The sequence below is a fragment of the Rhinatrema bivittatum genome, chromosome 10, assembly GCF_901001135.1.
Source record: "Rhinatrema bivittatum chromosome 10, aRhiBiv1.1, whole genome shotgun sequence".
Taxonomy (NCBI): Eukaryota; Metazoa; Chordata; class Amphibia; order Gymnophiona; family Rhinatrematidae; genus Rhinatrema; species Rhinatrema bivittatum.
Genome location: NC_042624.1, coordinates 70633155 through 70644320, shown reverse-complemented (window position 1 = coordinate 70644320; position 11166 = coordinate 70633155). Strand labels below are relative to the sequence as shown.

Here is an 11166-nt window from a genome sequence, read left to right as displayed (position 1 = left end):
TGATTTGTGTTAACATTTTTGTTCTTTTGTTGTTTGATATGTTGGTCTGTTTTATGATTTTGAGGTCCATATTTAGACAATCTGGCTAGCAAGTTAGCTGGATAAACTTATCCGGTTAATTTTGGAGGTATATTCAATAGTAAAACCACACTATTGAATATAGCTGTTGCGCCTGGTCGCAGACGTCTGCGACCGTTGCTGCTCACCTCCTTTTTTTTTGCCTGCAATGGTATCTCTTGGACGAATGGCGGCCTCCACTTCCATATGCTGTTTTTCTCGATGTCCCCGAGATGGCATGAGCAACTCCGTCCGCCATCTTGAAACAGGAATTATCTAAGGCACGCACACATGCGGGCCTCTCAAATACACGTCATGATGGGAACCTTGGGGGCCTCCCCTCCGCATGACGTCATCTCCGCCTGTGTATTTAAGCCTGCCTAACGAACCTTCCTAAGAGTTAGCAAGGACTTCCATCCTGCTACATTCCACTCCTTTGGAGACACTTCGCTACAGAACCTGTCTTTTGAATGCCTCAGGTACCCGCTCCTCAGGGGCCTAGTCTTGTTCCGGCTATCCGCTCCTCAGAAGGCCTTCCTGCCTAGAGTACTCACCTGCTCTGGGTGTGTTTGGTTCTGCCTGGCGACCTCGCCGCTGCTGCTGACGGAACTTCAGTGTACACCGTACCTCGGGCCACTACTGTGCTCACCTCAGCAACCTTCTCTGTATGCTACAAGAGTGAGTACCACCAGCTGTTCTACTCTCTACATTTCTCCTGTGATTCTCAGCGTACCCCACACTGCGGGCCACAACCAGATCATTAAAGAGAAGTTCCATTTAAGGAGGGATTCCCCGGGTTACCCTGCTCCATGGACCACTACCAGGGATATCAGCTTGTGTTACCTGGTACTCTGGACTGTGCCTCTCTTCCTATTGGTGGGAAGCTTCTACATTTCCAATATAATAAAGTTCATTTCGCTTGTGTCAGTCTCAGTTGAGGCTAGCCTATCGCGGTGAGTCCCCACATGGCTCCACCCTGTGGGTGGAGCCAACTCTCACTTCAATCAAGGATCTACAACATACCAGTTTTTAACAATAGCCAGCTATCAAGTTAACCGACTAACTACAGCCTCCTGATTTTAGGACAGCTCTTTGACCCGACTAGACTTAGCCAGCTAAGTCATCCGGCTAACTGAATATCAGAATTAGCCTAATTTAACTGGCTAACAACTCCTCCCAGTTACACCCTTAGAGTGCCCCTAACTTAGCTGGCTAAATTATAACTGGTTATCTTATTAGCCGGCTAGAATTTAGCTGGATGAGTTCTCAAATATTCATGTAGTAGACTAACTTCCGAGTTAGCCAGCTAAATGCTTTTGAATATGGTCCTCTTTATGTTATATGTTTTTACTACTGCTTTATTAATGTGATTTGAAAACCACTTACAAATTTTGATAAGCTGTATATAATTTGTGAATGGATAAATAAATAATTGCAACACAGTCCTACTGGATCTTTTGGATGAGCTCCATATTGTTGTTTTCAGCAATATCATTGTCCCTCCAGAGAATTATCCAAGCAAAAGCTTGTGTTCTGCTCATGTGCATTATGAGGAGCAGTGATCTTACCTCATCCCTGGGTAACTTTTCCAAATTAGGACTAATTGATGTGAGGCCAAGCCTAAATCCTCACCTAAGTGCCTTGCTTTTGCTCTTGAGGGCCCAGTGGATAAAGAAGTGCACAATGAGCCGGATCCTAGGAACCTAGACTTGGAAGCACAGTCTACACAGTGAAATATTCTTGAGGCCTGAGATAAATCCAATATTTGCTTGAATGCCAATGACTCACTGAAATTATGGCATCCATGGAAGCCTCAGCACCACAGCTGTGGTTGCTGCTCAAATTCTGAATGAATAGGAGCTGAAACCTTCGCCTTTGATGCCTGCTGCTCTTAGTGACAAGCGTAGAACCTTTGAAAACTGGTAAAGGGAGCCCATATTTGTGGATAAGCAGTGTCCTGCTTCCTGGGGGTCTCAAGTACATGTAATGTTTTAAGCTTTGTATGGGGCAAGTACAAACTCCTGCCAACCCATCAAGCACAACTTTTGTGCCCTTGAAACATGAGTCCATTCTGGACTTGCTTCAGCTTGTTGAGGGCTATATATTAACATTGTCTACCAGTAGGCCAGAGGGAGGTAACTATGTTAATGCGCATAACGCCAAAGAATGCTAGCAAGAATGCATACGGAATAGGCTAATCTCGAAAATGCTGGAACATATGCCTTCTAAACATTTGAATTACAAGTTTTAGGTGTTCATGTGTAATGGGGTGCCTCCTGTCAACCTCCAGGTAGCTCTGGCCCACTCACACAATACCCTAACAATAAAATTGCTTATATGATTCTTGAAGCCCAGTGCTTTTAAAAAGAATAGTATGCTAGATAACTGCATTTATAACCGAATTTAGCTATGCCCTCCAGCTTGTGCTACAGTTTATACTGGATTAACATCTGGCCAACGACAGGCCAGACCAGAATGCTACCCATTCTGGAAAGAAAAGTCAAAATCTGACAATGCATTTAAGTAACTTCTTCCTTGGTCTGACCATATGGCAACTTCTTGTGTTCTTATGTAGGTGAGTCTTACCAAATTGTCAATCCATTGAATTTTTGCAGGAAATGCTCCCAAGTCTTAATGCACTGTTTTATGGCCTCTGACTCTTATATGGTGATGCTTTTTTGTAACACTTACTATAGCTAGCCTGTGGATGAAGATACTTCTCATAAGGATCACACAACAGGCAAAACTAAGTAGTCCCACGAGGAACTGGAACTGCCTCAATATGGCTTTTTTTTTTTTTTTTTTAAACACACCCTATGCATTCCAGGGCCTCCTTCAATCTTTTTACGGGGGTAACCTAATGATCCTTGCCCATGCATCTATTTCTATATGCAAGAATATAATGGTTGAGGATGGTCCCTCCATTTTGCCTTGAGCTAGGGGGATGACAAAGTCTGCCACTATTCTTTGAAAAATAGACATGAGGGAGCTACATTCACGGGCATCTCTGCCAATGAAAAGGGAGTTGTGATCCTGATACCTGCTCAACCACCCAGTGAACAAATGAGCTAAAATTTTCAAAATATGTACATGGAATTAAGTAAATCACTGAGATGCATTTGCCAAAATAGTACTTGACTTGAAGCCCAGAAGGTGAAATAAATCCAGATGCATTGGGAGTAGGTGGAAGGCAAACTAATGCCAGCCTTTGCCAAGTGTGCCCGCTGAAAGGCAGCACTATGGTTTTAGAAAGTTTTCATCTATGTTTGTTTAGGATTTATTCCTTAAATATTATGGGGCAAGTAGTTCTCATGCTCCCAAAGACAGAAATCTCCCCTTCTGCAACATTTGTTATATGTTAACTTTATTGAATGAGATAAATAAACAAGCTTTCTAATAATCTCAAACATACATCTGTTTGCAAATAATGACAGGGAAGTAGGTGATTGTTTCAATGCATCATCATTACATTTTTATGGATGACTACAGGTTCAAATCATATTATTCAGTCTCAGTTGTAGATATTTGTTAAAATCATAAAAAACATTGCATGTTGCAGTTTGAAATAAAACTATAAAGGTAGAGCTATGCAGAGGAAGTTTATACAACGTATACTGTATATATTATTCCTAAATTGGAGAAATTACTTACCTGATAATGTTGTTTTCCTTAGTGTAGACAGATGGACTCAGGACCAATGGGTATAGTGTACTCCTGATAGCAGTTGGAGACTGATCAGATTTCAATCTGACGTCAGCCCTAGTACATATACCCCTGCAGGAAGTGCAGCTCTTCAGTATTCTCCTCGAAAAGCATTGTGGATATATGTGTGACTGACTAATTTGAATAACTTGATTAACTTTATAACTTGGTTAACTTGATTAATTTGAACTGGATGAATTGGCTATAGCTGGAGACCGCCAGTGCCCTCAACCGGGAAACATAGACACCCGGTTGGATGGGTGTCCTAGACGAAGGAAAGCATGGCTTACCTTTGAATCACTCGCTCCTGGGGATGTCCCCCGAGAATTCCATGAGTAACGGCAGCCGTGGGTGGGATGCTGAGTCCATCTGTCTACACTAAGGAAAACGAAATTATCAGGTAAGTAATTTTTCCATTTCCTAGCGTGTAGCAGATGGACTCAGGAACATAAGAACATAAGAAAATGCCATACTGGGTCAGACCAAGGGTCCATCAAGCCCAGCATCCTGTTTCCAACAGTGGCAATCCAGGCCATAAGAACCTGGCAAGTACCCAAAAACTAAGTCTATTCCATGTTACCATTACTAATGGCAGTGGCTATTCTCTAAGTGAACTTAATAGCAGGTAATGGACTTCTCCTCCAAGAACTTGTCCAATCCTTTTTTAAACACAGCTATACTAACTGCACGAACCACATTCTACTCCCGAACTGGGTGGGAAGCTGCCCATGACCCACTTAGTACTACCCTTGCAAATGCTGTGTCCTCCCGAGCCTGAACATCCAGGTGGTAAAATCTGGAGAAGGTGTGGATGGAGGACCATGTCTGTGGGTGACAGCATCTTGGTTTCTGCCCAGGACACTGCCTGGGCTCTAGTAGAATGGGCCTTGACTTGTAAAGGTGGTGGCTTGCCTGCTTCCACGTAGGCCGCCTTGATGACTTCTTTGATCCAGTGGGTTATGGTTGCTCGCGAGGCCGCTTCCCCCTGCTTCTTCCCGCTGTGAAGGATGAATAGATGGTCCGTCTTTCGTACGTATTCTGACTAGGAGCCTGCCGACGTTGAGATGTCAGACTTCGAGCCTCTTCCGAATTCTTATGCTCATCTGGTGATGGTAGTGAGATGGTTTGGTTGAGATGGAAGTGAGACACCACTTTGGGGAGGAATGACTGAACTGTGCGTAACTGGATGGTTCCCGGGGTGAATCTGAGGAACGGCTCCCGGCAGGACAGTGCTTGTAGCTCGGATATACGACGAGCTGAACAGACTGCTAGCAGGAAGGCTGTCTTCAATGTTAATAGTCGGAGAGAGACAGGCGCGGAAAAGTCTGAAGGAGGTTCCTGCTAGGAAATCTAGGACCAGGTTGAGGTTCCAAGAGGCACCGGCCACTTTAGGGGTGGTCGGATGTGCTTGACTCCTTTCAGGAAGCGGGAGACATCCGGGTGAGAGGCTATGTTGCCGCTCTCGCTCTTGGTTCCGTAGCATGACAAGGACGCCACCTGTACCTTGATGGAGTTGAGGGACAATCCCTTCTGTAGTCCATTCTGTAGGAATTCCAAAATCGTAGGAATTTTGACTGAGTGTGGTATAATGTCGTGGTCCTCACACCAGGATTCAAATACTCTCCAAATCCTTATATATGTTAGGGATGTGGAGAACTTGCGTGCTTGGAGTAGGGCATCAATTACTGCTCCCGAGTATCCTCTCCTCTGTAGGCGAGTCCTCTCAATGGCCAGACCGTAAGAGAGAATCGAGCTGGATCCTCGTGGAGGATCGGTCCTTGTTGGAGCAGGTCTCTGTGTGGAGGGTAACAGCAGGGGGTTCCCTGCCAACAGTCCTTCGCATGTCTGCGTACCATGGTCTTCTTGGCCAGTCCGGGGCCACTAGAAGTACTGGCCCCCTGTGGTGTTCTATCTTGTTGATGATCGTGCCCAATAGGGCCACGTCGGGAAGGCGTATAACAGTCTCCTGTGGCCAGGTCTGTACCAGGGCATCGATTCCCTGGGACTGGGGTTCCCGCCTGAGGCTGAAGAAACTGGGTACTTGGGCATTGGACCGGCTTGCCAGGAGGTCCATGGTTGGTGTTCCCCAACAATTTACTATCAATTGGAATGCTGTGGTTGACAGTTTCCATTCTCCTGGATCTAGACTCTCTCCTGCTGAGGTAGTCCGCTACGACATTGTCTTTCCTGGCAATGTCCTTCCACAGACATGGTCCAGCATCCCACCCACGGCTTCCGCCCATGACATTAGGGGGTCTATTTCCAGAGACACCTGTTGGCTTCTGGTTCCTCCCTGACGGTTGATGTAGGCCACTGTTGTGGCGTTGTCCGACATTACTCTGACCGCTTTGCCTCTGAGTCTGTGACTGAACCTTAGGCAGGCTAGTCTGACTGCCCGGGCTTCTAGGCGACTGATATTCCATCCTGACTCTTCTTTGTTCCATTGCCGTTGGGCAGTTAGCTCCTGGCAGTGTGCTCCCCATCCTCGTAGGCTGGCATCTGTGGTGAGTAGGATCCAGGTTGTGGAGGATAGTCTCGTTCCCTGGCTCAGATGGGCTTCTTGTAGCCACCATCGAGTTGGGCCTGAACTCTGTCCGGAAGCTGAAGCCATACGGTGTAGTTCTGGGACAGAGTATTCCATCGTGATAGTAGTGAGCGTTGTAGGGGTCTCATGTGAGCCCATGCCCATGGGACTACCTCCAGTGTGGACGCCATGAGGCCGAGAACTTGTAGGTAATCCCATGCTGTAGGGCGAGGTTCGCTCAACAGGGTTTGTAACTGAGTCATCAGTTTTGATCTCCTTGTCTGTCAGGATGACCTTGTCTTGTTTGGTGTCGAACCGGACTCCCAGGTATTCTAGTGATTGGGAGGGCTGCAGGCAGCTCATGGTTGACCACCCAAGGCTCTCCAGTAGAGTTTTGACTCTGTTGGTTGCCTGGTGGCTTTCTTCTGGGGATTTCGCTCTGATCAGCCAATCGTCTAGATAAGGGTGCACGTGGATTCCTTCCTTCCTCAGTGTTGGCTGCCACCACCACTATGTCTTCTGGCTGCCACGGCGGCTGAAACTCCTCTAGCTGCCGTGCGTACCAGATCCAAAGCAGCGTCCGCGAGGAATGATACGGCTTCCCCAGGAGTGTTGCTCCTGGTCTGTCACTATGATCTTGGTGAACATCCGGGGTGCAGTAGCTAACCCGAAAGGTAGTGCCCGGAACTGGTAGTGACGGTCCAGGATCGAGAAGCGTAGAAAACGCTGATGCTCTTGATGGATCGGAATGTGTAGGTAGGCTTCCGACAGATCCAGGGAGGTAAGGAACTGTCCCAGTTGTATCACCCTTATTACCGAGCGTAGGGTTTCCATGCCGAAGTGGGGAATCTTCAGGTAAAGGTTGACCGCCTTGAGGTCCAGGATAGGTCTGAACGTTCCTTCCTTCTTGGGAATGATAAAATAGATGGAATAATGGCCCGTATTTATTTTTTGTGGAGGCACTGGTGTTATAGCCTCTAAGGCTAGTAACATGGTCAGTGTAGCTTCCACTGCCACTCTCTTGGAAGGGTCATGGCAGGGAGATTCCACAAACTTGTCCGGAGGGAGGTGGTGGAAATCTAGGTAATATCCCTCTCGAATGATGGAGAGGACCCACTTGTCCGAAGTTATCTCGATCCATCTTTGGTAGAATAGGGCCAGTCTGCCCCCTATGACTTCTTCCTTTGGATGGGTCAGCTGATTTTCATTGTGGGGTGCGGCTGGGGCCGAGCTGGCTCCTCTTTTATTGTGCTTGTTCCAAAAGGACTGGCTCCGGCCTGCAGGGCGGGCCGCTTGATATGAGCTTCTATATGGGATGAAGCGCTGTGATCCTCTGCCCCTGGAGGTCCGAGGGAAAGAGCGCTGGTTTCTCTTATTCCTGTCCTCCGGTAGCCATGGCAGTGGGGATTCGCCCCACTTGTTGGCTAGTTTCTCTAGTTCGCTTCAGAACAGAAGTGTTCCCTTGAAAGGCATCCTTGTGAGTCTCGTTTTGGAGGATGCATTGGCTGACCAGTCGGAGCCAGATTTGTCTTCTGGCTGCCACGGCGGCTGAAACTCCTCTAGCTGCCGTGCGTATCAGATCCAAAGCGGCGTCCGCGAGGAATGATACGGCTTCCCCAGGAGTGTTGCTCCTGGTCTGCGCTAAGCAGGCGCGTGTCACCACGGCACAGCGGAGAAGTCAAAGGACTGTTTGAGGATAGATTCCAGACATCTGTCTTGGGCATCCTTGAGTGCTGCTCCTTCCTCCACTGGGATAGCAGTGCGCTTCGAGACCGCGCAGACCATGGCATCCACTTTCGGACATGCCAGGAGATCTTTGGCCGCGGGGTCAAGAGGATACATGGCTGCCAGAGCCCGGCCCCCTTTGAACGTGGTTTCTGGGGCCTCCCATTCCAGGTCAATTAGTTGCTGGACGGCTTGTAATAGTGGGAAATGGGCGGGAGGTCTGACAAAGTCCCTCCAAAAGTGGGTTCGGCTTAGGTTCCCCTGGAGCGCTTGTGCCAAGGATGGCAAGCTCTTTCAAGCTGTGCGTGACCATGGTCTGGAAGTTCATCCTTGGTGAAGAAGCGTCTCATGGTTTGATGGGGTTCTGTACCCGGAGGGAGTTTCCCTTCCTCCAGGGGTTCTGGACTCCTCATCTGAGATGTCTGTGTCCACGAAGGTGGGGCTTCTGGGCAGTGGGATCACCTCCCTGGGCACAGAGGGTCCTGGCATGTTGAAAGTCCTCTGGTGGTGCCTGTGACCGCATTGTAGGAGGGCCCCGGTTGCATGTGGACGAAGGTATGCAGACCTTTGAAGAATTCACACCCAGGAGATAGTAGCTGGGCCTAGACTAGGAGGTGCTGTGTCCCTGGGGAGCCCCGTTTGAGGGGGGGGGGGGGGGGGTCCCCGCTGTGTGATGCTAGGTTTGGCATACCGCTCGAAAGCTGGGGTCCAGTACCGGCTGGGGAGGGCCATGAGTTGGGTCCCCTAGGGCCTCTTTGCACTGTATACACAGGGCCGTGGCCTCCTCATGCTGTGCAGCTCTAATGTGGCATGCTGGGCAAAGGCCTTTAGCTTTGAGTTTATTTCACAGGTGGAGCCCATGGTTTGTGCGCTTACAATACAGTTTGTGTGCTCCGGTTTGCGAAGATGCGCGTGTAGGTTTAGTGCGCGCGTGCAGAGCGATGTGCACGCTGTTGTGTGCACGGTTCGAAGTTATGCGCCCAGCACAGTGAGCATGTGGCTACGCGCTTCGCTGTGTGCGCCCAGCACTTGTGCAAGTGACGTTGGGCGCACAAGGTATTGTGCGCCCGCTCGTCCTCTGTGCGCACGGAGCTCGAGACTGCGGACAGGCAAGCGAACAGGGCCAAAATGGTGACGGCGACCACTGTGGACCAATATGGCAAACCACCTCGGAGGGTCTCCACATGGGAGGGGCCGATCAACCCGGTGGCACTGGTCCCAGCTTGGCGACCTGTTAGTCTCCTCGAGCTTCGGAGACCGGAGACTTTTAAATTGATTTCTACCTTACCTTGTCCCGGCGTTTCCTGGTTTCGTTCCGGGCGGTCTGCGGCTGGAGAGGGAAAATGCCTTCACCGCCGCGCTCGAGGTTGCACACCGCTGCCTATCAGCCTCACCAGATGTCAGGGGCCAGGTCCCTGCCGAAGGTCGGCCGCCGGACCGAGGCTCACCTCTGAGGGATCGCGAAACCACCTCAGGAATCTCGACTGGGGGAGGGTCCCGAGGGGTGTCACCGCAGGAAAGCGCGGCTTGTCTGTAGAGGGTAAGATTTCTTAATTTGGAAAAATTTACTCTAAAGCTATGCTAGCATGCACAGAGTCCCTAACAGCTATAGAGACGGGAAAATACTGAATAGCTGCACTTCCTGCAAGGGTATATGTACTAGGGCTTGACTTCAGATTGAAATCTGATCTGTCTCCAACTGCTATCAGGAGTACACTATACCCATTGGTCCTGAGTCCATCGCTACACACGCTAGGAAAATAGGAAATAACTGGTTCCTGTATTTCTTGGCACCATCATTCATCAGCTTTATAGTTAAAGGAACACTAGCATGCGCCATGTATTAAGGAAGCCAATGAGGGTTAGAACATTAGGCTATGTATGGAGGGGAACGATCAGGTTTACACCAACTGCAGTAAACCAGACAGAGACCTCCACTTTTAATGTAGGAAGACTGCTATTGCAAACAAATTCTTTATTTGCCTGCACAGTTTATCATTGCAGCTTCCAGACAGGATGAGCCTCTCTTCTGAAAGGCCTTTTATTGTACAGACAGCTCTGTTCAGGCTTCTGACTGCATTAAAACCTCGGTGCACACACTTCAAACATAGGCAAACAGAATAAGAATAGCGACTCACATAATGCAGAGATAAAATAAGAACATTAAAGACACTATTGATACAATGAGAATAGATAACACACAAAAGTTGTAGCAGCATTATGAAAGAACACGTTGAAGAGGCTATAAATTTGAGGGATTTAAGGCATCTGCTTTTTACATGAGGACATCATATATAGTTCAGTTTTTATGTATGGTCCATAAAAAGATCAAATCTTAACATATATGCATTTTCTCAAACAATACATTATTTGTTACATTCCCACTTTTTTAATGTTCTATTTTGTAGCCTGTTCTGATGTCAATCAGTGCCTCACCAGGCTTAATGCTGCACATACTGTGGCACTGATGCTGCTCTTCTCCTCCAGCAATAGCTATGCAAATCTCATCACTGCAGTGCAAGCAGCTTTTGGGGAAAACAGGAAACACTATTGTTTTCTACACTACTGCTCTACCTCTAACCATTGACCTGTTGGTTTTCGGTGTGTGCAACTTAAGTGATAGAGACTGTGGGAGAAGCTGCATGAGAGAAACTCTTCCAGGCCTGCCCAAGGCAAAATTCTACTCAGACAGAATGACTGCTGAAGGAGAGAAGGAGGGCAGGGAGGGCAAAAGAGAAAGGAGAGATAAAGTTTAAAAGTGGTGCTAGAAAAGACAGAGGGGCTGATGTTATAAAACCCGTGCCAAAATCTGTGCTATGTTTTTTTGATAGCATGCAAGGTAAAAACCGGTGGCCTTGCAGGATGTAATAAAATAATGGTATGGAAATGAGACCCATGCTAAAAATCCAACCTAGCTAAAAAGACAAAACCTCATACTAAAGTCCAAATGCAGAAAACCATGGGAAAAATAGGCTCTAAAATTGGTGTTAATTTAAAAAGAAAATGCTGCAGAGGTCCATATTGGCTTTAAAGTGAAATGGGCTAAAGTAAGGTGTAATTGGTGTGTTGGCCATCAAATTTTCTGGGACACTCCTCCTTGCAGAGGAATAAAAGTTTGTTCCTTCCAGGGCCATGAGCTAGGTGGTGTTAGGAGTTTG

The 11166-nt window shown here is 47.9% G+C and overlaps 1 non-coding gene across 1 annotated transcript; it reads right to left on the bottom strand.

Moving 5' to 3' along the window:
* Positions 1 to 9884: 9884 nt before the first annotated feature.
* Positions 9885 to 10020, bottom strand: LOC115100508. The gene has a single exon (XR_003859117.1).
* Positions 10021 to 11166: the final 1146 nt, after the last annotated feature.